The sequence below is a fragment of the Convolutriloba macropyga genome, chromosome 3 (assembly GCF_964194025.1).
Source record: "Convolutriloba macropyga chromosome 3, txConMacr16.3, whole genome shotgun sequence".
Taxonomy (NCBI): Eukaryota; Metazoa; Xenacoelomorpha; order Acoela; family Convolutidae; genus Convolutriloba; species Convolutriloba macropyga.
In genome coordinates, this window is record NC_134470.1 from 32,838,534 (window position 1) to 32,865,895 (window position 27,362).

Here is a 27,362-nt window from a genome sequence, read left to right on the forward strand (position 1 = left end):
AAAAGACATATAAAACCAAAATACTTCATTATATAAGCATCTCGAGAAAAAGAAGTATTTGAGAGAGTAGTCTTCTTTTTTTTAGCTAATCATAACTTTTATCGCAATTTTCCGATTCCGCTAGAATTTTGACTTGAATCGCACTGCAAATATTCTGTGGAAATTAGTTTCGACCAAAAATGACCGATAGAACTAAGTTATTTTATTTCAAAAGCATCTCGATAAAAAGAAGACTTTCGAGAGAAGAGTCTTCTTTTTTACTAATCGCAACTTTTCTCGCAATTTTCAAAATCCAGTAGATTTACGCCAAAAATCGCACTCCATATAGTAGTTACACACTAGTTAGGTGCAAAAAAGGCATATAAAACCAAAATATTACATTTCATAAGCATCTCTAGAAAAAGAAGTCTTTTGAGAGAAGTCCTCTTTTTTTAGCTAATCTTAACTTTTATCGCAATTTTCCGATTGCGCTGGAATTTTGACTTGAATCATACTGTAAATATTCTCTGCAAATTATTTTGGACTAAAAAAGACCGATAGAACTAGGTTATCTCAATTCACAAGAAACATCTCGAGAAAAGGAAGACTTTCGGGAGAAGATTCTTCTTTTTTACTAATCGCAACTTTTCTCGCAATTTTCAAAATCCAGTAGATTTAAGCTACAAATCGCACTCCATATAGTATTTACACCCTAGTTAGGTGCAAAAAAGACATATAAAACCATAATATTACATTTGATAAGCATCTCTAGAAAAAGAAGACTTTTGAGAAAAGAATCTTCGTTTTTTTAGGCTAATCTTAACTTGTATCGCAGTTTTCCGATTCCGCTGAAATTTTGAACTGAATCACACTTCAAATAGTAGGTGCAAACTAGTTTAGACCAAAAGAGAGCGATAAAACTAAACCATTTCATTTCACAAGCATGTCGAGAAAAAGTACTCTTTTGAGAGAAGAAACTTTTTTTTAGCTAATCGCAATTTTTATCGCAATTTTCCGACTCCAGTGGAATTTTGATTTGAATCACATTGCAAATAGTTTTTACAACCTAGTCTAGAGCAAAAACGAGCGAGAAAAATGATATAGCTCAATTCACAAGCATCTCGAGAAGAAGAAGACTTTCGAGAGCAGAGTCTTCTTTTTTACTAATAGCAACTTTTCTCGCAATTTTCCAAATAAATTAGATTTAAGCTATAAATCGCACTCCATATACTAGTTACAACCTAGTTAGGTTGCAAAAAAAGACATATATAATCAAAATATTTAATTTCATAAGCATCTCGAGAAAAAGAAGGTTTTGAGAGAGTAGTCTTCTTTTTTTTTAAGCTAATCCTAACTTTTATCGCAATTTTCCGATTCCGCTGGAATTTTGACTTGAATCACACCGCAAATATTCTGTGGAAACTAGTTTGGACCAAAAAAGATCGATAGAACTAAGTTATCTCATTTCAAAAGCATCTCGATAAAAAGAAGACTTTCGAGAGAAGAGGCTTCTTTTTTACTAATCGCAACTTTTCTCAAACTTTTCCAAATCAAGCAGACTTAAGCTACAAATCGCACTCCATATAGTAGTTACAATCTATTAAGGTGCAAAAAACATATAAAACCATAATATTACATTTCATAAGCATCTCGAGAAAAAGAAGACTTTCGAGAGAAAGTCTTCTTTTTTTATTGAATAATCCCAACTTTTATAGCAAAAAGTAGTCTTTTGAGAAAAGAGAATTTTTTTTTAGCTAATCGCAACTTTTATCGCAATTTTCCGATTCCAGTGGATTTTTGATTTGGATCACATTGCAAATAGTATTTACAACCTAGCTTAGAGCAAAAAAGAGCGATAAAATTGATATATCTCTATTCACAAGCATCTCGAGAAGAAGAAGACTTTCGAGAGAAGAGTCTTCTTTTTTTTAGCTAATCGCAACTTTATTGCAATTTCCCTATTCCATTGAATCTTTTACATAAATCACCCTGCATATAGTAATTACCACCTAGTTTAGATTAAACATAGACCGATAAAACTTAAAAATTACACTCCAAAATCATCTCGAAGAAAAGAAGACTTTCGAGTGAAGACTTTTTTTAACTAACCGCAATTTTCCCGCAAATCTTTGACATCCCCATAAGCATGAGGTGCTCAAGAAACCCAGCGGGGGTAAACCGACTCACCTTATTTCTCAACGGGGCAGGGGGCGGAGGTGCACCTCATGGGGGCGCAACGCCCTCACCTTAGTATTATAGTATAACAACTTTTATCGCAATTCCTCAACTTCGGCAGAATTTTGATATCAATCACAGATCACTTAGTTTTACAACTTAGTTTAGTGGAAGAAGTACAGAAAATACTAAAATATCACATTTCAGAAGCATCTCGAGAAAAAGAAGACTTTCGAGAGAAAGTCTTTTTTTATTGAATAATCCCAACTTTTATAGCAAAAAGTAGTCTTTTGAGAGAAGAGACTTTTTTAGGTAATCGCAACTTTTATTGCAATTTTCCGATTCCAGTGGATTTTTGATTTGGATCACATTGCAAATAGTATTTACAACCTAGCTTAGAGAAAAAAAGAGCGATAAAAATGATATATCTCATTTTACAAACATCTCGAGAAGAAGAAGACTTTCGAGAGAAGAGTCTTCTTTTTTTTTAGCTAATCGCAACTTTATTGCAATTTCCCTATTCCATTGAATCTTTTACGTAAATCACCCTGCATATAGTAATTACCACCTAGTTTAGATCAAACAAAGACCGATAAAACTAAAAAATTACACTCCAAAATCATCTCGAAGAAAAGAAGACTTTCGAGTGAACACTTTTTTTTTTAACTAACCGCAATTTTCCCGCAAATCTTTGACATCCCCATAAGCATGAGGTGCACAAGAAACCCAGCGGGGGTAAACCGACTCACCTTATTTCTCAACGGGGCAGGGGGTGGAGGTGCACCTCATGGGGGCGCAACGCCCTCACCTTAGTATTATATTATAGCAACTTTTATCGCAATTCCTCAACTCCGGCAGAATTTTGATATCAATCACAGATCACTTAGTTTTACAACTTAGTTTAGTGGAAGAAGTACCAAAAATACTAAAATATCACATTTCAGAAGCATCTCGAGAAAAAGAAGACTTTCGAGAGAAAGTCTTCTTTTTTATTGAATAATCCCAACTTTTATAGCAAAAAAAGTCTTTTGAGAGAAGAGACTTTTTTTAGCTAATCGCAACTTTTATCGCAATTTTCCGATTCCAGTGGATTTTTGATTTGGATCACATTGCAAATAGTATTTACAACCTAGCTTAGAGCAAAAAAGAGCGATAAAAATGATATATCTCATTTCACAAGCATCTCGAGAAGAAGAAGACTTTCGAGAGAAGAGTCTTCTTTTTTTAGCTAATCGCAACTTTATTGCAATTTCCTTATTCCATTGAATCTTTTACATAAATCACCCTGCATATAGTAATTACCACCTAGTTTAGATTAAACAAAGACCGATAAAACTAAAATATTACACTCCAAAATCATCTCGAAGAAAAGAAGACTTTCGAGTGAACACTTTTTTTTAACTAACCGCAATTTTCCCGCAAATCTTTGACATCCCCATAAGCATGAGGTGCACAAGAAACACAGCGGGGGTAAACCGACTCACCTTATTTCTCAACGGGGCAGGGGGCGGAGGTGCACCTCATGGGGGCGCAACGCCCTCACCTTAGTATTACAGTATAACAACTTTTATCGCAATTCCTCAACTCTGGCAGAATTTTGATATCAATCATAGATCACTTAGTTTTACAACTTAGTTTAGTGGAAGAAGTACCGAAAATACTAAGATATCACATTTCAGAAGCATCTCGAGAAAAAGCAGACTTTCGAAAGAAAGTCTTTTTTTTATTGAATAATCTCAACTTTTATAGCAAAAAGTAGTCTTTTGAGAGAAGAGACTTTTTTTAGCTAATCGCAACTTTTATTGCAATTTTCCGATTCCAGTGGATTTTTGATTTGGATCACATTGCAAATAGTATTTGCAACCTAGCTTAGAGCAAAAAAGAGCGATAAAAATGATATATCTCATTTTACAAGCATCTCGAGAAGAAGAAGACTTTCGAGAGAAGAGTCTTCTTTTTTCTTTAGCTAATCGCAACTTTATTGCAATTTCCTTATTCCATTGAATCTTTTACATAAATCACCCTGCATATAGTAATTACCACCTAGTTTAGATTAAACAAAGACCGATAAAACTAAAATATTACACTCCAAAATCATCTCGAAGAAAAGAAGACTTTCGAGTGAACACTTTTTTTTAACTAACCGCAATTTTCCCGCAAATCTTTGACATCCCCATAAGCATGAGGTGCACAAGAAACACAGCGGGGGTAAACCGACTCACCTTATTTCTCAACGGGGCAGGGGGCGGAGGTGCACCTCATGGGGGCGCAACGCCCTCACCTCAGTATTATATTATAACAACTTTTATCGCAATTCCTCAACTCCGGCAGAATTTTGATATCAATCATAGATCACTTAGTTTTACTACTTAGTTTAGTGGAAGAAGTACCAAAAATACTAAAATATCACATTTCAGAAGCATCTCGAGAAAAAGAAGACTTTCGAGAGAAAGTCTTCTTTTTTATTGAATAATCCCAATTTTTATGGCAAAAAAAGTCTTTTGAGAGAAGAGACTTTTTTTAGCTAATCGCAACTTTTATCGCAATTTTCCGATTCCAGTGGATTTTTGATTTGGATCACATTGCAAATAGTATTTACAACCTAGCTTAGAGCAAAAAAGAGCGATAAAAATGATATATCTCATTTCACAAGCATCTCGAGAAGAAGAAGACTTTCGAGAGAAGAGTCTTCTTTTTTTTAGCTAATCGCAACTTTATTGCAATTTCCTTATTCCATTGAATCTTTTACATAAATCACCCTGCATATAGTAATTACCACCTAGTTTAGATTAAACAAAGACCGATAAAACTAAAATATTACGCTCCAAAATCATCTCGAAGAAAAGAAGACTTTCGAGTGAACACTTTTTTTTTAACTAACCGCAATTTTCCCGCAAATCTTTGACATCCCCATAAGCGTGAGGTGCACAAGAAACCCAGCGGGGGTAAACCGACTCACCTTATTTCTCAACGGGGCAGGGGGTGGAGGTGCACCTCATGGGGCGCAACGCCCTCACCTTAGTATTATAGTATAACAACTTTTATCGCAATTCCTCAACTCTGGCAGAATTTTGATATCAATCATAGATCACTTAGTTTTACAACTTAGTTTAATGGAAGAAGTAGCGAAAATACTAAGATATCACATTTCAGAAGCATCTCGAGAAAAAGAAGACTTTCGAGAGAAGAGTCTTCTTTTTTCTTTAGCTAATCGCAACTTTATTGCAATTTCCTTATTCCATTGAATCTTTTACATAAATCACCCTGCATATAGTAATTACCACCTAGTTTAGATTAAACAAAGACCGATAAAACTAAAATATTACACTCCAAAATCATCTCGAAGAAAAGAAGACTTTCGAGTGAACACTTTTTTTTAACTAACCGCAATTTTCCCGCAAATCTTTGACATCCCCATAAGCATGAGGTGCACAAGAAACACAGCGGGGGTAAACCGACTCACCTTATTTCTCAACGGGGCAGGGGGCGGAGGTGCACCTCATGGGGGCGCAACGCCCTCACCTCAGTATTATATTATAACAACTTTTATCGCAATTCCTCAACTCCGGCAGAATTTTGATATCAATCATAGATCACTTAGTTTTACTACTTAGTTTAGTGGAAGAAGTACCAAAAATACTAAAATATCACATTTCAGAAGCATCTCGAGAAAAAGAAGACTTTCGAGAGAAAGTCTTCTTTTTTATTGAATAATCCCAATTTTTATGGCAAAAAAAGTCTTTTGAGAGAAGAGACTTTTTTTAGCTAATCGCAACTTTTATCGCAATTTTCCGATTCCAGTGGATTTTTGATTTGGATCACATTGCAAATAGTATTTACAACCTAGCTTAGAGCAAAAAAGAGCGATAAAAATGATATATCTCATTTCACAAGCATCTCGAGAAGAAGAAGACTTTCGAGAGAAGAGTCTTCTTTTTTTTAGCTAATCGCAACTTTATTGCAATTTCCTTATTCCATTGAATCTTTTACATAAATCACCCTGCATATAGTAATTACCACCTAGTTTAGATTAAACAAAGACCGATAAAACTAAAATATTACGCTCCAAAATCATCTCGAAGAAAAGAAGACTTTCGAGTGAACACTTTTTTTTTAACTAACCGCAATTTTCCCGCAAATCTTTGACATCCCCATAAGCGTGAGGTGCACAAGAAACCCAGCGGGGGTAAACCGACTCACCTTATTTCTCAACGGGGCAGGGGGTGGAGGTGCACCTCATGGGGCGCAACGCCCTCACCTTAGTATTATAGTATAACAACTTTTATCGCAATTCCTCAACTCTGGCAGAATTTTGATATCAATCATAGATCACTTAGTTTTACAACTTAGTTTAATGGAAGAAGTAGCGAAAATACTAAGATATCACATTTCAGAAGCATCTCGAGAAAAAGAAGACTTTCGAGAGAAAGTCTTCTTTTTTATTGAATAATCCCAACTTTTATAGCAAAAAAAAGTCTTTGGAGAGAAGAGACTTTTTTTAGCTAATCGACACATTTATCGCAATTTTCCGATTCCAGTGGATTTTTGATTTGGATCACATTGCAAATAGTATTTACAACCTAGCTTAGAGCAAAAAAGAGCGATAAAAATGATATATCTCATTTCACAAGCATCTCGAGAAGAAGAAGACTTTCGAGAGAAGAGTCTTCTTTTTTTTAGCTAATCGGAACTTTATTGCAATTTCCTTATTCCATTGAATCTTTTACATAAATCACCCTGCATATAGTAATTACCACCTAGTTTAGATTAAACAAAGACCGATAAAACTAAAATATTACACTCCAAAATCATCTCGAAGAAAAGAAGACTTTCGAGTGAACACTTTTTTTTTAACTAACCGCAATTTTCCCGCAAATCTTTGACATCCCCATAAGCATGAGGTGCACAAGAAACCCAGCGGGGGTAAATCGACTCACCTTATTTCTCAACGGGGCAGGGGGCGGAGGTGCACCTCATGGGGGCGCAACGCCCTCACCTTAGTATTATAGTATAACAACTTTTATCGCAATTCCTCAACTCTGGCAGAATTTTGATATCAATCATAGATCACTTAGTTTTACAACTTAGTTTAGTGGAAGAAGTACCGAAAATACTAAAATATCAGATTTCAGAAGCATCTAGAGAATAAGAAAACTTTCGAGAGAAAGTCTTCAATTTTTATTGAACAACCGCAACTTTTATAGCAACATTCAGAATTCAGACGAATTTTACTACAAATCAAACTGTAAATAGTAGTTACCACCTAGTTAGGAGAAAAAGAGAGAGTTAAAACTATTATATCTTATTTCACAAGCACATCGACAAATAGAAGTCTTTCGAGAGAAGACTCTTCTTTTTTACCAATCGCATCTTTCAACGCAATTTTCCAAAACCAGCAGGTTTAGGCTACAAATGACACGCCATATAGTAGTTTCAACCTAATTAGTTTCAAAAAGAGAGATAAAACCAAAATATTACATTTCACAAGAGAAAAAGAAGAAGACTTTCGAGAGAAGAGTCTTCTTTTTTTGTTTTAGCTAAATGCAACTTTTATCGCAATTCTTTTCCGAATCCGGAATTTGCCTACAAACATCACTTCATATGGCTGCTAAAACCTAGTTATATGCAATAGAGACCGATAAAAGCAATATATCTCTTTCAACAAGCACCTCGAAAAATAGAAGACTTTCGAGAGAATACTCTTCTTTTTTACTAATCGCAACTTTTCACGCATTTTTCCAAATCAAGTAGAATTAAGCTACAAACCGCACTCCACATAGTAGTTCCAACCTAATTAGGTGCAAATAAAGACATATAAAACCAAAATATTGCATTTAATAAGCATCTCGAAAAAAAAGAAGATTTTCGAGAGAAGAGTCTTCTTTTTTACTAATCGCAACCTTTCTCACAATTTTCTAAATCCCGTAGATTTAAGCTACAAATCGCACTCCATATAGTAGTTCCAACATAGTTAGGTGCAAAAAAGACATATAAAACCAATATATTACATTTCATAAGCATTTCGAGAAAAAGAAGACTTTTGAGAGAAGAGTCTTCTGTTTTAGCTTATCTCAACTTTTATCGCAATTTTCCGATACTGCTAGAAACTTGACTTGATTCACATTGCATATAGTAGTTAAAACCTAGTTCAGAGCAAAAAAGCGATAAAACTGAAATATCTCATTTCATAAGCAACTCAAGAAAAACAAGACTTCCTTTAGAGAAGAGTCTTTTTTTTAGCTAATCCCAACTTTTATCGCAATTTTCCAATTCCCATGGAATTTTGATTTTAATCACATTTCATAGAGTATTTACAACCTAGTTTAGAACAAAAAAGAGCGATAAAACTAAATTATCTCATTTCACAAGCATCTCATGAAAAAGAAGACTTTTTAGAGACGAGTCTTCTTTTTTTTAGCTAATCGCAACTTTTATCGCAATTTCCCTATTCCATTGAATCTTTTACATGAATCACCGTGCATATAGTATTTACCCCCTAGTTTAGACTAAAAAAGACCGATAAAACTAAAATATTACATTCCAAAATCATCTCGAAGAAAAGAAGACTTTCGAGTGAAGACTTTTTTTTAACTAACCGCAATTTTTCTGCAATTCTTTGACGTCCCCATAAGCATGAGGTACGCAAGAAGCCCAGGGGGGGTGGGGGCAACTAACCGGCGTCTCAGCGGGGCAGGGGGGAGGTGCACCTCATGTGGGCGCAACGCCCCCACCTTAGTATAATAGTATAACAACATAAAACACTTTTTTTATTAATCTCAACTTTTATCGCAATTCCTCAACTCTGGCAGAATTTTGATATCAATCATAGATCACTTAGTTTTACAACTTAGTTTAGTGGAAGAAGTACCGAAAATACTAAGATACCACATTTCAGACGCATCTCGAGAAAAAGAAGATTTTCGAGAGAAAGTCTTCATTTTTTATTGAATAATCCCAACTTTTATAGCAACCTTCAGAATGCAGACGAATTTTACTACAAATCACACTGTAAATAGTAGTTAGAACCTAGTTAGGAGCAAAAGATACAGTTAAAACTATTATATCTTATTTCACAAGCACGTCGACAAATAGAAATCTTTCGAGAGAAGACTCTTCTTTTTTACTAATCGCAACTTTCAACTCAATTTTCCAAAACCATCAGATTTAGGCTACTATTTAGGTTTCAAAAAGACACATAAAACCAAAATTTTACATTTCACAAGCATCTCGAGAAAAAGTAGAGTCTTCATTTTTTTAGCTAACTTACGTAACTTCAGCCGAAACGGAACTTTTTATTTGTCTGGACTAGAGAAAAGTTTTAAAAAATAAAGTAAAAAAACTGCGATGTTTTTTTCTTCAAATACGCTAATTTTTTCTCAAAATGAAGATTTCCAGTAACTATTATCAAAAAATGGAAGAGAAAGAAAAAAAGAGAAAGAGGAGACGTCTACTAATTAGAACTGAAAGGCTCCAATCGTCAAAAGCCTGAATAAATTTAATTTGTACAGATTTCTTTCGAAAAACAGGCACTAATTCAGAAGTGTCGGTATCAATAACCAAGAACGAACGAGAGCCAAGAGCGCATTTCCATCAAGCTTTTACAGAAAAAACTTCATTTTTTTCATCTTATGCAAGCAAAACTTCGGCCGCACAAGTCAGCTGAGAAATTTCTACTAACCATTAGATGTAGAAAAGAAGCTAAAACTGTTTGAGCAAGATAAGCAGCTGACAAACTAAACTAAACGTAAAAAACCTTTCAGTAGAATTTGACTGCGAATTTAACTAAGTATATTTAGTAAAACCTGTTGATTCGCAAAAAGTGGCGATAAACTAAAGTATCTCATTTCACAAGCATCTCGAGAAAAAGAAGACCTTCGAAAGAGGCTTTTTTTAACTAATCGCAAATTTCATCGCAATATTCTCAATCCAGTAGATTTAAGCTACATAAGGAACGCCATATAGCAGTTTCAAACAAGTTAGGTGCAAAAGACCGATCAAACCAAAATACTACATTTCACAAGAATCTCGAGAAGAAGAAGACTTTCGAGAGAAGTCTTTTTTTTAGCTAATCGCAACTTTTATTGCAATTTTCCGATTCTAGAAGAAATTTACTACAAGTCACATTTCTTATAGCTGTTACAACCTAGATAAGTGCAAGACAGACCAATATAACTAATATATCTCAATTCACAAGCACCTCAAGGAGTAGAAGCTTTTCGAGAGAAGACTCTTCTTTTTTTGCTAATCTTCGCAATCTTCGCAACTTTTATCGCAATTTTCCGATTCTAGAAGAATTTTACTACAAGTCACATTTCTTATAGCTGTTACAACCTAGATAAGTGCAAAGCAGACCGATATAACTAATATATCTCAATTCACAAGCACCTCAAGGAGTAGAAGCTCTTCGAGAGAAGACTCTTCTTTTTTTGCTAATCTTCGCAATCTTCGCAACTTTTGTCGCAATTTTCCGATTCTTGAAAAATTTTACTACTAGTCACACTTCATATAGCTGTTACAAGCTACCTAAGTGCAAGGCAGACCGATATAACTAATATATCTCAATTCACAAGCACCTCAAGGAATAGAAGATTTTCGAGAGAAGACTCTTCTTTTTAGCTAATCTTCGCAATCTTCGCAAGTTTTATCGCAATTTTCGATTTCGCTGGAATTTATACTTGAATCACACTGCAAATATTATGTGCAAACTAGTTTAGACCAAAAAAACGATAAAACTAGAATTTTATATTTCAGAAGCACATCTACAAATAGTAGAATTCCGAGAGAAGACTCTTCTTTTCTACTAACCGCAACTTTTACCGATATTTTCCAAATCAAGTTAGATTTCTGCTATTAAACACACGGCATATAGTAGTTACAACATAATTTAGAGCAGCGAAAAAAAATAAAATATCTCAATTCACAAGCATCTCGAGAAAAAGAAGACTTTCGAGAGAAGAGTATTCTTTTTTACTAATCGCAACTTTTCACGCATTTTTCCAAATCAAGTAGAATTAAGCTACAAACCGCACTCCACATAGTAGTTAAAACCTAGTTAGGTGCAAAAAAGACATATAAAACCAAAATATTACATTTCATAAGCATCTCGAAAAAAAGAAGACTTTCGAGAGAAGAGTATTCTTTTTTACTAATCGCAACTTTTCACGCATTTTTCCAAATCAAGTAGAATTAAGCTACAAACCGCACTCCACATAGTAGTTAAAACCTAGTTAGGTGCAAAAAAGACATATAAAACCAAAATATTACATTTCATAAGCATCTCGAGAAAAAGAAGAATTTTGAGAGAAGAGTATTCTTTTTTTAGCTTATCGCAATTTTCCCATTCCAGTGGAATTTTGATATGAATCATTTTGCATATAAAATTTACAAACAAGTTTAGAGCAAAAAAGAGCAATAAAACTAAATTATCTCATTTTACAAGCATCTCAAGAAAAAGATGACTTTTTAGGGAAGACTCTTCTTTTAAGCTAATCGCATCTTTTATCGCAATTTTCCAATTCCAGTGGAATTTTAATTTGAATCAAATTGCATATAGATTTTACAACCTAGTTTAGAGCAAAAAACAGCTATAAAACTGATTTATCTCATTTCACAAGCATCTTGAGAAAAAGAAGACTTTCGAGAGAAGAGTCTTCTTTTTTTAACTAATTGCAACTTTATCGCAAATTTCCGATTCTGCTGGCATTTTACTTGAATCACACTGAAAATATTATATGCAAACTAGTTTAGAGCCAACACTACCGATAAAACTAGATTACCTCATTCAATAGAACCTAGAGATTTTTTTTTTTAAAAAAAGCGGATCTTTCAGATTAGTCAAAACTCCTATTGACGAGCGAATGAAAGTCGAAACAATAAAGAATCAGAATATTATAGTGAAAGAACTTAATGTCCACAAACAATGCAAGCAGATTTTCAGCCGCACATGTAAGCTCAGAAAAATCCGCTCAGCATAACTTTAGAAATGAAGCTGAAACTGATTCTTGATTTCTGCTAGCAAAACAAGAAAAAAAGCAAACCAAACATGAAAATTATATCATCCCATATTTTTATCAAAACAATCCAGCCAATAATTTGAAAAGAAACGGATTATTAACTTCAGCCGAAACGGAACTTTTTATTTGTCTGGACTAGAGAAAAGTTTTAAAAAACAAAGTAAAAAAACTGCGATGTTTTTTCTTCAAATACGCTAATTTTTTCTCAAAATGAAGATTTCCAGTAACTATTATCAAAAAATGGAAGAGAAAGAAAAAAGAGAAAGAGGAGACGTCTACTAATTAGAACTGAAAGGCTACAATCGTCATAAACCTGAATAAATTTATTTTGAACAGATTTCGTTCGAAAAACAGGCACTAATTCAGAAGTGTCGGTATCAATAACCAAGAACGAACGAGAGCCAAGAGCGCATTTCCATCAAGCTTTTACAGAAAAAACTTCATTTATTCATCTTATGCAAGCAGAACTTTGGCCGCACGAATCAGCTGAGAAAATTCCGCTAACTATTAGATGTAGAAAGGAAGCTAAGACTGTTTGAGCAAGATAAGCATCTTACAAAGTAAACTAAACGTAAAAAATATTTCAGTAGAATTTGACTACGAATTTAACTAAGTACATTTAGTAAAACCTGCTTATTCGCAAAAAGTGGCGATAAACTAAAGTATCTCATTTAACAAGCATCTCGAGAAAAAGAAGACTTTCGAAAGACGCTTTTTTTAACTAATCGCAACTTTCATCGCAATTTTCTGAATCCAGTGGATTTAAGCTACAAATGGAACGCCATCTAGTAGTTTCAAACTAATTAGGTGCAAAAGACCGATCAAACCAAAATACTACATTTCACAAGCATCTCGAGAAAAAGCAGACTTTCGAGAGAAGTCTTTTTTTTAGCTAATCGCAACTTTTATCTCAATTTTCCGATTCTAGAAAAATTTTACTACTAGTCACACTTCATATAGCTGTTACAAGCTACCTAAGTGCAAGGCAGACCGATATAACTAATAAATCTCAATTCACAAGCACCTCAAGGAATAGAAGATTTTCGAGAGAAGACTCTTCTTTTTAGCTAATCTTCGCAATCTTCGCAAGTTTTATTTCAATTTTCAATTTCGCTGGAATTCATACTTGAATCACACTGCAAATATTATGTGCAAACTAGTTTAAACCAAAAAAACGATAAAACTAAAATTTTATATTTCAGAAGAACATCTACAAATAGTAGAATTCCGAGAGAAGACTCTCCTTTTCTACTAACCGTAACTTTTAGCGCTATTTTCCAAATCAAGTAGATTTCGGCTATTAAGCACAATGCATATAGTAGTTACAACATAATATAGAGCAAAGAAGAGCGAAAAAAAATCTCATTCCAGAAGCATCTCGAGAAAAAGAAGACTTTCAGTAGTGGGGGGCAAAAAAGACAGATAAAACCAAAATATTACATTTCATAAGCATCTCAAAAAAAGAAGACTTTCGAGAGAAGAGTATTCTTTTTTACTAATCGCAACTTTTCTCGCAATTTTCCAAATCAAGTATAATTAAGCTACAAATCGTACTCCATATAGTAATTACAACCTAGTTAGGTGCAAAAAAGACATATAAAACCAAAAAATTACATTTCATAAGCATCTCGAGAAAAAGAAGACTTTTGAGAGAAGAGTATTCTTTTTTAGCTTATCTTAACTTTTATCGCAATTTTCCGATCCTGCTAGAAACTTGACTTGAATCACACTGCATATAGTAGTTAAAACCTGGTTTAGAGCACAAAAACGATAAAACTGAATTATCTCATTTCATAAGCAATTTAAGAAAAAGAAGACTTCCTTTAGAGAAGAGTCTTTTTTTTAGCTAATCCCAACTTTTATCGCAATTTTCCAATTCCCATGGAATTTTGATTTGAATCACATTTCATAGAGTATTTACAACCTAGTTTAGAGCAAAAAAGAGCGATAAAACTAAATTATCTCATTTCACAAGCATCTCATGAAAAAGGAGACTTTTTAGAGACACTTTTTAGAGTCTTCTCTTTAGCGCAGAAGAAAAGTTGCGATGAAAAAGAAGACTTTTAGAGACACTTTTTAGAGTCTTCTTCTTTACTAATCGCAACTTTTCTCGCAATTTTCCAAATCAAGTAGATTTAGGCTAGAAATCGCACTCCATATAGTAGTCACGATCTAGTTAGGTGCAAAAAAGACATATAAAACCAAAATATTACATTTCATAAGCATCTCGATAAAAAAAAGACTTTTGAGATAAGAGTATTATTTTTTAGCTTATCTTAACTTTTATCGCAATTTTACGATTCCAGTGAATTTTGATTTGAATCACATTGCATATAGTTTTTACAACGTAGTTTACTGCAAAAAAGAATGATGAAACTAAATTATCTCATTTCACAAGCGTCCCAGGAAAAAGAAGATTTTTATTGCAATTTTCCGAATCCAGAAGAACTTTACTGCAAACCAAACTGCATATACCAGTCACAACCTATTACTTTGAAAAACTTTTCCGCTAGAACTTTGACTTGAATCACATTGCATATAGCAGTTAAAACCTTTTTAGAGCAAAAAAGACCTATAAAACTAAAAAATCACATTTCACAACCATCTCGAGAAAACAAGAAAAGAGAAAAGAGTCTTCTTTTTTTAAAGCTTAAGTTTTATTTCTATTTTCCAATTCCGCTGCAATTTTTACTTGAATCACACTGCAAACATTTTGTGCAAACTAGTTCAGATCAAAAACAACCGACAAAACTAAAATTTCATATTTCACTAGCACCTCGACAAATAGAAGACTTTCGAGCGAAGACTCTTCTTTTTTACTAATCAAAATTTAACCGCAATTTTCCAAATCTAGTAGGTTTCAGCTACAAATCGCACTCCATATAGTATTTCAAACCTAGTTAGGTGCAAAAAAGACAACTAAAACCAACATATAACATTTCATAAGCATCTCGGGAAAAAAAGTCTTTTGAGAGAAGGCTTCCTTTTTTTTAGCTAATCTTAACTTTTATCGCAATTTTCCGATTCCGCTAAAATTTTGACCTGAATCACACTTCAAATAGTAGGTGCAAACTAGTTTAGACCAAAAAAGACCGATAAAACCGAAATATCACATTTCACAACAATCCCGAGAAAAAAGAAGACTTTTGAGAGCAGACTCTTCTTTTTTTTACTAATTGCAACTTTCACAGCAATTTTCCGATTCCGCTGGAATTTTGACCTGAATCACACTGCAAATTTTAGACGAAACAAGTTTAGGCCAAAAAAGGCCGATAAAATTGAAATATCATATTTCACAACCATCTCGAGAAAAAAGAAGACTTTCGAGAGGAGTCTTCTTTTTTTTTACTAATTGCAACTTTCATTAAAATTTTCCGACTCCGCTGGAATTTTGACATGAATCATACTGACAATAGTAGGTGCAAACAAGTTTAGACCAAAAAAAGACCGATAAAAATAAAATATAACGATTCACAAGCATCTCGGGAAAAAGAAGACTTTCGAGAGAAGACTCATCTTTTTTACTAGTCGCAACTTTTCTCGCAATTTTCCAAATCAAGTAGATTTAAGCTACAAATTGCACTCTATATAGTAGTTATATCCTAGTTAGGTGCAAAAAAAACATATAAAACCAAAATACTACATTTCATAAGCATCTCGAGAAAAAAAAGTCTTGAGAGAAGAGTCTACCTTTTTGTTAAGCTGATCTTAACTTTTATCGCAATTTTCCGATTCCGCTGGGATTTTGAACTGAATCACACTGCAAATAGTAGATGCAAACTAGTTTACACTGGAAAAGATCGATAAAACTGAAATATCACGTTTCACAACTATCTCGAGAAAAAAAGAAGACTTTCGAGAGAAGAGTCTTCTATTTTTTTTTACTAATTACAACTTTCATCGCAATTTTCCAATTCCGAGGGAATTTTGACCTGAATCATACTGCCAATATTAGGTGCAAACACGTTTAGACCAAAAAAGACCGATAAAAAAAAATATAACGGTTCACAAGCATCTCGAGAAAAAGAAGACTTTCGAGAGAAGACTCTTCTTTTTTACTTATCGGAAATTTTCTCGCAATTTTCCATATCAAGTAGATTAAAGATACAAATCACACTCCCGATAGTAGTTACAACCTAGTTAGGTGCAAAAAAAGACATATAAAACCAAAATATTACATTTCATAAGCATCTCCAGAAAAAAAGTCTTTTGAGAGAAGAGCCTCCCTTTTTTTTAGCTAATCTTAACTTTTATGCCAATTTTCTGATTCCGCTAGGATTTTGAACCGAATCACACTGCAAATAGTAGATGCAAACTAGTTTAGACCAGAAACGATCGATAAAACTGAAATATCACGTTTCACAACTATCTCGAGAAAAAAAGAAGACTTTCGAGAGAAGAGTCTTCTTTTTTTACTAATTGCAACTGTTATCGCAATTTCTCTATTGCATTGACTCTTTTACATGAATCACCTTGCATATAGTAATTACAATCTAGTTTAGATTAAAAAAGACCGATAAAACTGAAATATTACATTTGAAAATCATCTCGAGAAAGAAGCAACAAATCGTGAAGCAAAATAGATTTAAGCAACAAATCGAACTGCATTTAATAGTTATAACCAAGTTAGGGACAAAAAAGACAGATAAAACTTGAATAATATCGAGAAAAAGAAGAAGATTTTCGAGAGAAGTCTTTTTTTTAGCTAAACGCAACAATTACCGCAGTTCTTTTCCGAATCCAGTAGAATTTTCCTACAAAGCACACTTCATATGGCTGTTACAACCTATTTATGTGCAAGAGAGGCCGATAAAACCACTATATCTCATTTAACAGCACCTCGAAAAATGAAAGACTTTCGAGAGAATACTCTTCGTTTTTACTAATTGCAACTTTCATCGCAATTTTCCAATTCCGCTGGAGTTTAGACCAGAAAAGATCGGTAAATCTGAATATATATATATATATATATATATATATATGAGAGAGAGAGAGAGAGATAATGAGGACCTATAATGAAATCGAGGAAATCTAGGGCTGTCCCTGCGCTGTTTTAATCGATCACATTTGGCCAAGGAACTATAAATACACAGAGCATCAGACAAAAACTAACCTGAGAAGCGGGGCCACTTTTTTGGAATTCTCAACATGGAGAAGTCATAACATGGTTTGTAACTCAATGGCTCAGGGAGCGCTTCTTGAGACATTTTTATAACTGTAATTTAAGATAAGTTTTTTATATTATAAATTTTATAAATGTTATAAACCAGCCATTATAACCAAGTTACGATAACAACCGGCACATACTGGGTCTATGGGACCAGTCTGGGTCTCGAATTTGATAATTTTCCCATTTTCACAAGTGAATTACCTCATTATAAGCATGAAATTAGGGGTTTGGGGGGTCACTTGCAGAGTGAAAATTGACCTCCTCGATCTCGGAAAACCCTATACAAAATATATATGGGGAGATTCCCCGTTACAGATGGAGTTCAATGCACCTATTCGTGCAGTCAAAACAATCATTTTCAACAATTCACAAGTAGAAACACGAACGTACCGGTCACTAAATTGTCAAATTGACCGTATGTGTTGAGGCCAATTTCTCAAAAATAGCTGAAACAAACAAAATGCCATTTACAGGGATTCAAGTACTGCTCAAGCTGAGTTCAAATCAAAAAACAGATCCAAAACCGGACCATTTTACGAGGAGATATTTCAAAATAAAGGTACCGTACCAAATGACCAAAATGGCCCATTTCGGGTCCTGTTTCTGTACTATAACCAATAACCACTCATTATCACTCATTATAACCAATTCTAAACTATATATGGGGACAATCCCCATTATCGGACGAATCCATCAAACTAACTATTCAGTCTAAGATAGCCAGTTTTGATGATCTAACATGTAGATACACGAAACGTGCCGGACACGAATTGGTCAAAATGGGGCTATGTGTCCTGGCCAATTTCTTGAAAAAAAACAAAACGCCATTTACAGGGATCCAAGTACGGCTCACGCTGAGTTCAAATTAAAAAAACAAATCAAAAATCGGTTCACTCTACGAGGAGATTTTTCAACATAAAGATACCGTACCAAATGACAAAATCGGACAAATACGAGTCACGTTTCGCTAAAATTCACCACCTGAAATACGTAAAACTACATACAAAACATATATGTGGAGACTCCCCACTAACTGAGGATTCCCAAACACTAACTTTTGTAACATAGTTCAAAGCTTCAAGGTGTCAATGGTGTCATGGTGTCAAGAGAGAGAGATATTGAGGACCTATAATGAAATCGAGCAAATCTAGGGCTGTCCCTGCGCTGTTTTACTTGATCACATTTGGCCAAGGAACTATAAATACACAGAGTATCAGACAAAAACTAACCTGAGAAGCGGGGCCACTTTTTGGAATTCTCAACATGGAGAAGTCATAACATGGTTTGTAACTCAATGGCTCAGGGAGCGCTTCTTGAGACATTTTTATAACTGTAATTTAAGATAAGTTTTTTATATTATAAATTTTATAAATATTATAAACCAGCCATTATAAACCAGCCATTATATAATTTTTATTATTATAAAACTATAAATGGGGACAATCCACATTATCGGACGAATCTATCAAACTAACTATTCAGTCTAAAATAGCCAGTTTTGATGATCTAACATGTAGATACACGAAACGTACCGGACACGAATTGGTCAAAATGGGGCTATGTGTCCTGGCCAATTTCTTGAAAAAAACAAAACGCCATTTACAGGGATCCAAGTACGGCTCACGCTGAGTTCAAATAAAAAAAACAAATCAAAAATCGGTTCATTCTACGAGGAGATTTTTCAACATAAAGGTACCGTACCAAATGACAAAATCGGACAATTACGAGTCACGTTTAGCTAAAATTCACCACCTGAAATACGTAAAACTACATACAAAACATATATGTGGAGACTCCCCACTAACTGAGGATTCCCAAACACTAACTTTTGTAACATAGTTCAAAGCTTCAAGGTGTCAATGATGTCAACCGGATGGTGTCAACCGCTTCTGGGCCTAAAACCGAAGGCAAGTTTACTGGCCAATTTCTCTATAACTGCAAAATAAAAATAAACCACCTTAACACAGTTTGTTGAACTGCTTGAGATACGCATCGTATTAAAAAATGAGCCAATCGGTGCACTCTGGAAGAAGTTAGAGCAAAAAGTTGGTAACCTGCCGAATGCCCAAAAAGCGAGGTGAACGCTGTTCAGAGCCAAAGTTCAACGTCTGAACTCCATAAAACACCATATAATATATATATATATATATATATATATATATATATATATATATATAGGGATAATCCCCAATATCTAGGAATTCCAAAACACTAACATTTGTTTGGTAACTCGCGTTTTTGTTGTACATAAATTGGGTCACTCAGGATAGCCCGAAAATTCAACATTTCTCAACTTTAATCTTTATTAACTTTTTGATTAGGACGATTTGAGAAACCAACCAAATACTGCAAGCAAGAGGGGTTTCGCGCTAAAAAAAATGTGACCGCTTCCGTATAATTTGCTCCAGTACTTTAGGAGATATTAACAAAATACTGTTTTGTATCCCATTTTTTGGGCTAAAAGCGAAGCCCGAAATTTCCGGAACTGAAGTAAAACAACGTGAAACAGCGTTGCCGGCGTATTTGTGGCTGTGATTCTGGTTCACTTCAACGCTCTTGGTCAAAGAAAACCTTCATGAGGAGGTGGGAAAAATTTCCCACCTCAACATGAAGGTAATGATGTTTTGTGTGTTTTGACATAAGACAACATCCACAGAAATTTGATGAAATCGTGAAAAAAAGAAAAATTGTTGAGTTGACCCCATTAATTGATACAAATAGCTTCAAGAACTCAAATACTGTCCAGAAAACACAAAAAGCACTCCCGGAAATTTGTTGAACTCAAAAACACCACTCATTCATTTGGTCAAATGACCTATTTTGCCTACCGAGATTCACGTTTCGCTAAAATACACCGTCAAAACGTGCAAAAAAAGTCGTACAATATGCATAGAGTGATACTCCCCAATAACTGGGAAGTCTAAAACACTATAATTTATAATGTTAAACAGGGAGAGAGACGTATCATTGAAATTTTAACACTCCAACTTGAAGACTTGCACCAAAATAACAAACTTGAAACCAAATGCAGATTAAACGTTGTTAAAGAATAGCTTGCCTTAACTGAATAAAAAACCGCGTGGTTGATCACAGAAATTAAAGCAAAATTGAAGCGAAATAGCACAATTTCTGAAAAATAGTATTGCTTTTGTTATTTCGACGAAGATATTTTTCTTAAAAACCACACAGGACTGAGTAATTATTCATTTGAAAAAATGTTTACAGCTCTCTCAAATGATCTGGCAAGAGATTATATTAGGCGGAAATCTGATGGTGATTAGCAAAAAAGCCAAAGGGTTGAGAGAAGTCAATTGATTAAGAGAAGGTACCAAATGAAATAATTTCACTCCCGAGTTTCACGTTTCCGTAAAATACACAATCAAAACGTTTAAAAACAGGCAAAATAAGTAGATAACGATACTTCCCTTTAATTGAGCAATCTAAAACGTATAATTTAAAACGTTGACACAAAAAACTCCAATTTTTCAATGTCGCCGCTGAAATAGCCGAAAATAGGTAAAAATCGAGGTTCAGCGCAAAGAGAGCAAAAATTGACCCACGTAAATACTTAAATCAATCAAAACATATAGAATATATATATATATATATATATATATATATATATATATATATATATATCTATATATAAATATGGAGTTAGTCTGCATTATTCGAAGAATCTAACGAACCCACATATGCCATAAATCACGTCTTTTGGGGCATCGATTTTTGGGTGAACTAACATGACCAAAAATTTGGACTTTTGGCTTTGAATAACATTTTTACGTGCAGGAATGAGGAAAACATTCAGAAGGCAAACAAGTATCGTTTAGCACTAACAAAATGTGACTATGTCAAAATAAATTAGTAAAGTGCACCAGGAGATAATAGTAAATTGCTGATTTACACCTAATTTTTCTAGCTATTTTCGAATTCAAAAATTGCAGAAAGACCTTCTTCACGGTGTTAAACGGCACCTCTGGCATGTTTCTGCGCGTAATTTGAGTTCATCTTACCGTTTTTGTATGAGGCAAAACTTCATGAAGAGGTTGGAAACATTTTCCCACCTGTCCATGAAGGTTTTTGTGTTTTATCAGTTTTGACACAAAACAACATTCATAGAAAACTGATGGAATCGTGAAAAACAAAAAAAGATTAATTAACCGCAAATATTGATATAATTAGCTTCAGGGATTTAAATAGCGTCTGGAAAACGCAAACTGAAAGTTGAAAATTTTTTCCAGTGCGCAAGACATCTCTAAGCCATCAAAATTTCTGAAGAAACAATTTTACATGCATTCAATTTTAAATAACCATTCAAATAATGTTTTCGGAGCTTTGTCATGCAATTTTAATTCAGACCAGCTCAAAAAAAGAGAAAGAGCTAATAAACGTAATTTTCAGTTCGAAATTGAAAGAGAAATTTGAAAAAAAAAACAAAGCATTGAATGCCTTTTATGTGATGGAACAAACTCTTTCCCCTTCATTTGGAGACTCTACCTAAATTCAGTTAAATCATATAGAAAAAATAAATGGGGATACTCCTAACTATCAGCGGAATCTAACGAACTCATATATGTGCTGTAAATCACGTATTTTGGGGCAACGATATTTGGGTCAACCAACATGACCACAAAAATTATTATTTTTTTAATTTTGGCTTTGAATAACATTTTTAACTGCAGGATTGAGAGAAAAATTCAAAAGGCAATCAAAAACCGTTTAGCACCAACAAAATGCGACTATACCAAACTAAATTAGTAAAGTACATCAGGAGATATTACTGAATTGCTGATTTATACCTCAATTTTTGAGCTATTTTTGAAATCAAAAATTGCAGAAAGACCTACTTCAAGGTCTTAAACGGCATCACTGGCGTGTTTCTGCGCGTAATTTGAGCCCATATCACCGTTCTTGAATGATGGATAATTTTATGAAGAGGTGTGAAAAATTTTTCCACCTGGCCGTGAAGCTTAATATGTTTTATCAGTTTTGACACAAAACAACATCCATCGAAAATTGATGGAATCGTGAAAAACAAAAAAAGATTAATTAACCGCAATTATTGATATAATTAGCTTCAGGGATTTAAATAGCGTCTGGAAAACGCAAACTGAAAGTTGAAAATTTTTTCCGGTGCGCAAGACATCTCTAAGCCGTCAAAATTTTAAGAGACAAATTTTCCAGCATTCAATTTTAAATAACCATTAAAAAAAGGTTTTCGAGAACTTTGTCATGCATTTTTAAAAATGAACGGCTCAAAAGGAAGAGAAAGAGCTATTAAGCGTAATTTTCAGTTCGAAATTGAAAGAGAAATTCGAAAAAAAAACAAAGCTTTGAATGCCTTTTTATGTGATGAAACAAACTCATTCCCTTTTATTTGGAGACTCTACCTATATTCAGTTAAACCATATAGAAAAAACAAATGGGGATACTCATCACTATCCGAGGCATATATGTGCTGTAAATCACGTATTTTGGGGCAACGATATTTGGGTCAACCAACTTGACAAAAAAATGAATTTTGGCTTTGAATAACATTTTTAACTGCAGGATTGAGGGAAACATCCAAAAGGCAAGCAAAAACTGTTTAGCACTAACAAAATGCGACTATCCCAAATTAAATTAGTAAAGTACATCAGGAGATATTACTGAATTGCTGATTTATACCTCAATTTTTGAGCTATTTTTGAAATTAAAAATTGCATAAAGACTTACTTCAAGGTCTTAAACGGCATCCCTGGCGTGTTTCTGCGCGTAATTTGAGCCCATATCACCGCTCTTGAATGCAGCAAAATTTTATGAAGAGGTGTGAGACATTTTCCCACCTGGCCGTGAAGCTTAATATGTTTTATCAGTTTTGACACAAAACAACATCCATAGAAAATTGATGAAATCTTGAAAAACAAAAAAGATTAACTAACCGCAATTATTAGATAGTGTGCACAAGAACCTTGTAGCACCAACGAAAAGTGACTGTGGTAAATTAATTTGGTAAAGTACATTAGGAGATATTAGTGAATTGCTGATCTATACCTCATTTTTTAAATTATTTCGAATCCAAAAAATGCCGAAAGGCGTTCTTCACGGCGTTAAACGGCACCCCTGGCGTGTTTGAGGGAGTAATTCCAGTTCCTTCCACCGTTCCTGGTTGAGGCAAAAATTCATGAAGAGGTTGAAAAAAATGTCAGAAAAACGAGGCATATTTTTGTTTTTATGGGCCATGCATTTATATGGTCTTGGATATGGAATCTAAACCACTTTAATTCTTTTTTTGTTATTTACACTGTTTCAAAGACAACTCGATGTCTTTTTTGCCGTTTTTGTTTGTATTTCAGGTTCGTTTGGCCAAAAAAATGATGCAATAAAACTTTATGTTTATGGTCTTCTATGGGCCACAGATTTCTTTGGTCTTAGATATGGAGTCTGAGACACCGTATTTTTTTTGTTATTTGAAACCGTTTCCAAAACGACTTTTTTGCCGTTCTTATTTGTTTTTCAGGTTCTTTTTGCCAAAAAAAGATGCAAAAAATTTTTATGTTTTTAGGGTCTTCTTTGGCCATAGATTTTCTTTTTGGTTTTTTGCCGTTTTCTGCAGTATTTCAAGCTCTTTTTACCAAAAAAAATATGTTTATGGTCTTCTATGGGCCATAGGTTTCTATGGTCTTGGATATGGAATCTAAGTCCCCATAAAAAAACTTTTTTTATTCAAAAGAAATTCAAATTCTATCACTTTGTGCTTAATATGCGATCCAAAAAACGTCATTTGAGACCTTATTGTGTTTTTGTATGGTATTTTATATGGTATCTAAGATACCATAAGAACCATACATGACTTTGATATGGTATCTAAGATTGATTTATGGTGGTCAACCCGGGTATATCATTTCTTTGAATCTATTCTCGAACTTTGTCTTTCTGACTGTCTTTAGATGATAAATCGCTAGATCCGCATTCATAATGTAAAAACAGTGTAAAATAGTCCTAAATGGCCAGCTAGGCTATTGTAGAATCAAGCACCAAACTTTTTCTTTTAGATTCCACAGATTAAAATGAATCTGTTCCAAAATTAAGGGATTTAATTCCCACAACCTAGGTCCCTTAAAATCAAGAATCTAGACCAATTCTCATTTCAGAATTTAATTTTAATATTTTGCCTTTGAACGTTTCAAGCTATTTCGTTTAGGGTTGGTAGTTATTCTGACGTCACTGAGCCTTTGAAAGCAAACAACTGGAAAGAGTATTCGAGAATGTAAAGTATTGGAATTCTGTGTTCAATTATTTAAGACAATTTAAACCCAATTGTTCAACTTTTGTGAACAAAACCGAATAAAGTATTATTGGAAAGAGTTGCCCGATTAGCAAGATCGTTCAGATTGAATTAGGAGTCTCGATTACAAGAATTACGTATGACCGACCTAGCAAAGTTTCAACTTAAAGGTCTTGAATTTAATAACTGTTGACAGTTGGAATTTTTGGCTAGTTGTAACACAACACTCACCTTGATCAATTAAATACAACTAAGATGCAATGAATTGTCCTTCAGTGAATTTTCCTTCCCCCATTTATATCAAATAAAGGATTGGGAACATGAAAATTTCTGTTTCTGCGTGATTGATTATTGACACATACCTGAACCAAATATCAAAAACAATACGAGTGAAGGACATCTTTTGCTGTGAACTGTGTTGCAGGGATTAAAAACTCACATACTGCAAACACTTCAAATTAGAAAACTGTAAACAAATAAAAAGCAAGAGTAATGTGTATATGGTGGCCTCCGGGCCCCCGAGCCATGGAGACATATACACATATTACTCAAATTTTCCATTTTTCATATTTACCTTATTTTGACTGATATTTACACAAAAATTTTTTTTCTTGTAATTTTTTACTTGATTTAGAAAAAATAATATAAAAAATAATTTAATATATGTTGTCATACAAATATTATAATAATATAATAATTTATTATTTGTTCTCATACCAATATTATATTTCAACGAAGTTCTTTTGCAAATTCACTGATAGAACCTAAACTCACCATTACTATCTTTAATACCTTTATCACCAAATGGATCTATAGCTATTTTATATTGTTCTTTTGTTTCTAAATTATGCCTTTTGCTATCAATAGTATAATTAGTTACATATTTACTTTTACCTTCATATATAGCATTAGTATAATCTTCTAAATTAATTTGGTTTCTAATAGTAGCCTTAGTTATTCCTTTTAACTTTTTCTCTTCTTCTCGTTTAACAGTATTGTAACAATATGCTTTAGCTTTAAGGAAACAAGCTTCCATAATAGTATCATTAGGTATTTCATCTTTCATCTTACCTAATTCATTATTATGCAATATACCTTTTATCTTATTCATTTCTTTTTCTATAGTACTATCCAATGGAACATTTATGTTTATAAATATACTATCAGTATCTGTGTAATGATAACTACAATCTAACTCTTTCTCAAAGTAATCATATATGGCTTTATACATGAATAGTTTAGCTTTTTCTAATATAACAAATCCAATATAATTAAACTTATCTAATTTAACATTACCTCTTGTTTTATGTACAGCTACTAGATCATCATCAAACTCTACAGCATATTTAAAACTAATATTTTCTACTAATTTAAAATATCTATCAACATCATTAACTAACTCTACATCTTGTCTATTATATACATTTTCTATTGTTTTTCCATAAAAGGCATTATTCATTAGTTTAAAGAATACATCTCCAAATTTATCACCCTTAGCTTTAGCTTCTTTTCTTTTCTGAATATTGAACTCTATATAAGGTTTTAACCATTCACTCTTATTATATTCTAATTTTTGTTTAATTGTAATATCTTCCAATTTTAAACCATGATCTAAATACCAATCTAACATCTCTCCATCTATTACATAGTTTTCTTTATCTGTTAACTTTAGCATTAACTTCTCATTAGGTTTATATCCTTTCTTTTTATTTTCATTTTGATAATCTGTAAACTGATCAATGTTTGCTTTTGTCTTTTCAGGAAAGAATGGATATTTCTTTGTTTTCTGTCTCAACTCATCATTATACTTTATATCAATTGTATAGATGTATCCAGTATTAGAGCTAGATTTAGTGTATGCCAGATCTTCACATAATCTGATCTCACCAGTAGGTAAAGGTTGTACCATAGCAGAAGCATACAATGAGTTGAAGTCTAAATACTTTAAATAATTCTCTGTCCCTGTATACTCAGGATCTATTTCTTTATTTTTACATTTTACATGACAATTACCTAATACTGAAGCTAACCCACCTCTTATACCGTGTTGTATTGTATCATAAATATTAACTGTATTTTTTTATAATACTTAAGCCAAACAATAGTATATTTCAACCCACACAACCAGGTTAACCCAGGAGTAGAATAAGTGTAACATGGATCTATTTCATAATATTCTAAACACATAGCTCTAAATTTCTCAAATACATCAACTGATAACAATACATCTGTTTTAAGATATAACATCATATAATCCTTTATTGTCTCACATTTAGTATCTTTCCAACAATCAATTGCTTGCTTATATTCTTTATCTGTAATATCACTTTGTTTCAACTTAGAATAGAATGCTTCCTTAGGTGGTAGTGCTGTTTCATGTAGTTTATCTATACTATCAAACCATTCATATGGGAATATACCTTTACGTCTTTCTAAGCCACATTTATTTAATGTTATACATTCTTCATTACTCAATGTCTTACTTATGGCATCTAAGCTAAGTGGACGGAAGAACCTAAATATATCTGATGCTTTAACATAACCCATATCAATACTAATATAATTCTCATCAGTTTTAGTTAATACTTTAACTCTGGTCTTCTTTGCTAGTTTAGTTATAAATAGGTGATTATCATAATTAGAAAAATTAAATGCATACATTGGTACAATATTATTCTTAGCTTGGAGGTTACATTTATTGTGAGCATATCATCTAAATTCAACATTTAGATGATCATGATCTCTAACAACATCT

General features: G+C 33.3%; 1 protein-coding gene across 1 annotated transcript in view; it reads right to left on the bottom strand.

The window, feature by feature from the left end:
• LOC142337016 (uncharacterized) overlaps positions 1–25,074 on the bottom strand; it is a 162,611-nt gene extending 137,537 nt beyond the window's left edge. Inside the window, exon 1 of the mRNA XM_075386039.1 lies at positions 24,970–25,074. The gene's annotated coding sequence lies outside the window, so the exon portion shown is untranslated. The remainder of the gene's footprint in view (positions 1–24,969) is intronic.
• Between the last annotated feature and the right edge of the window lie 2,288 nt (positions 25,075–27,362).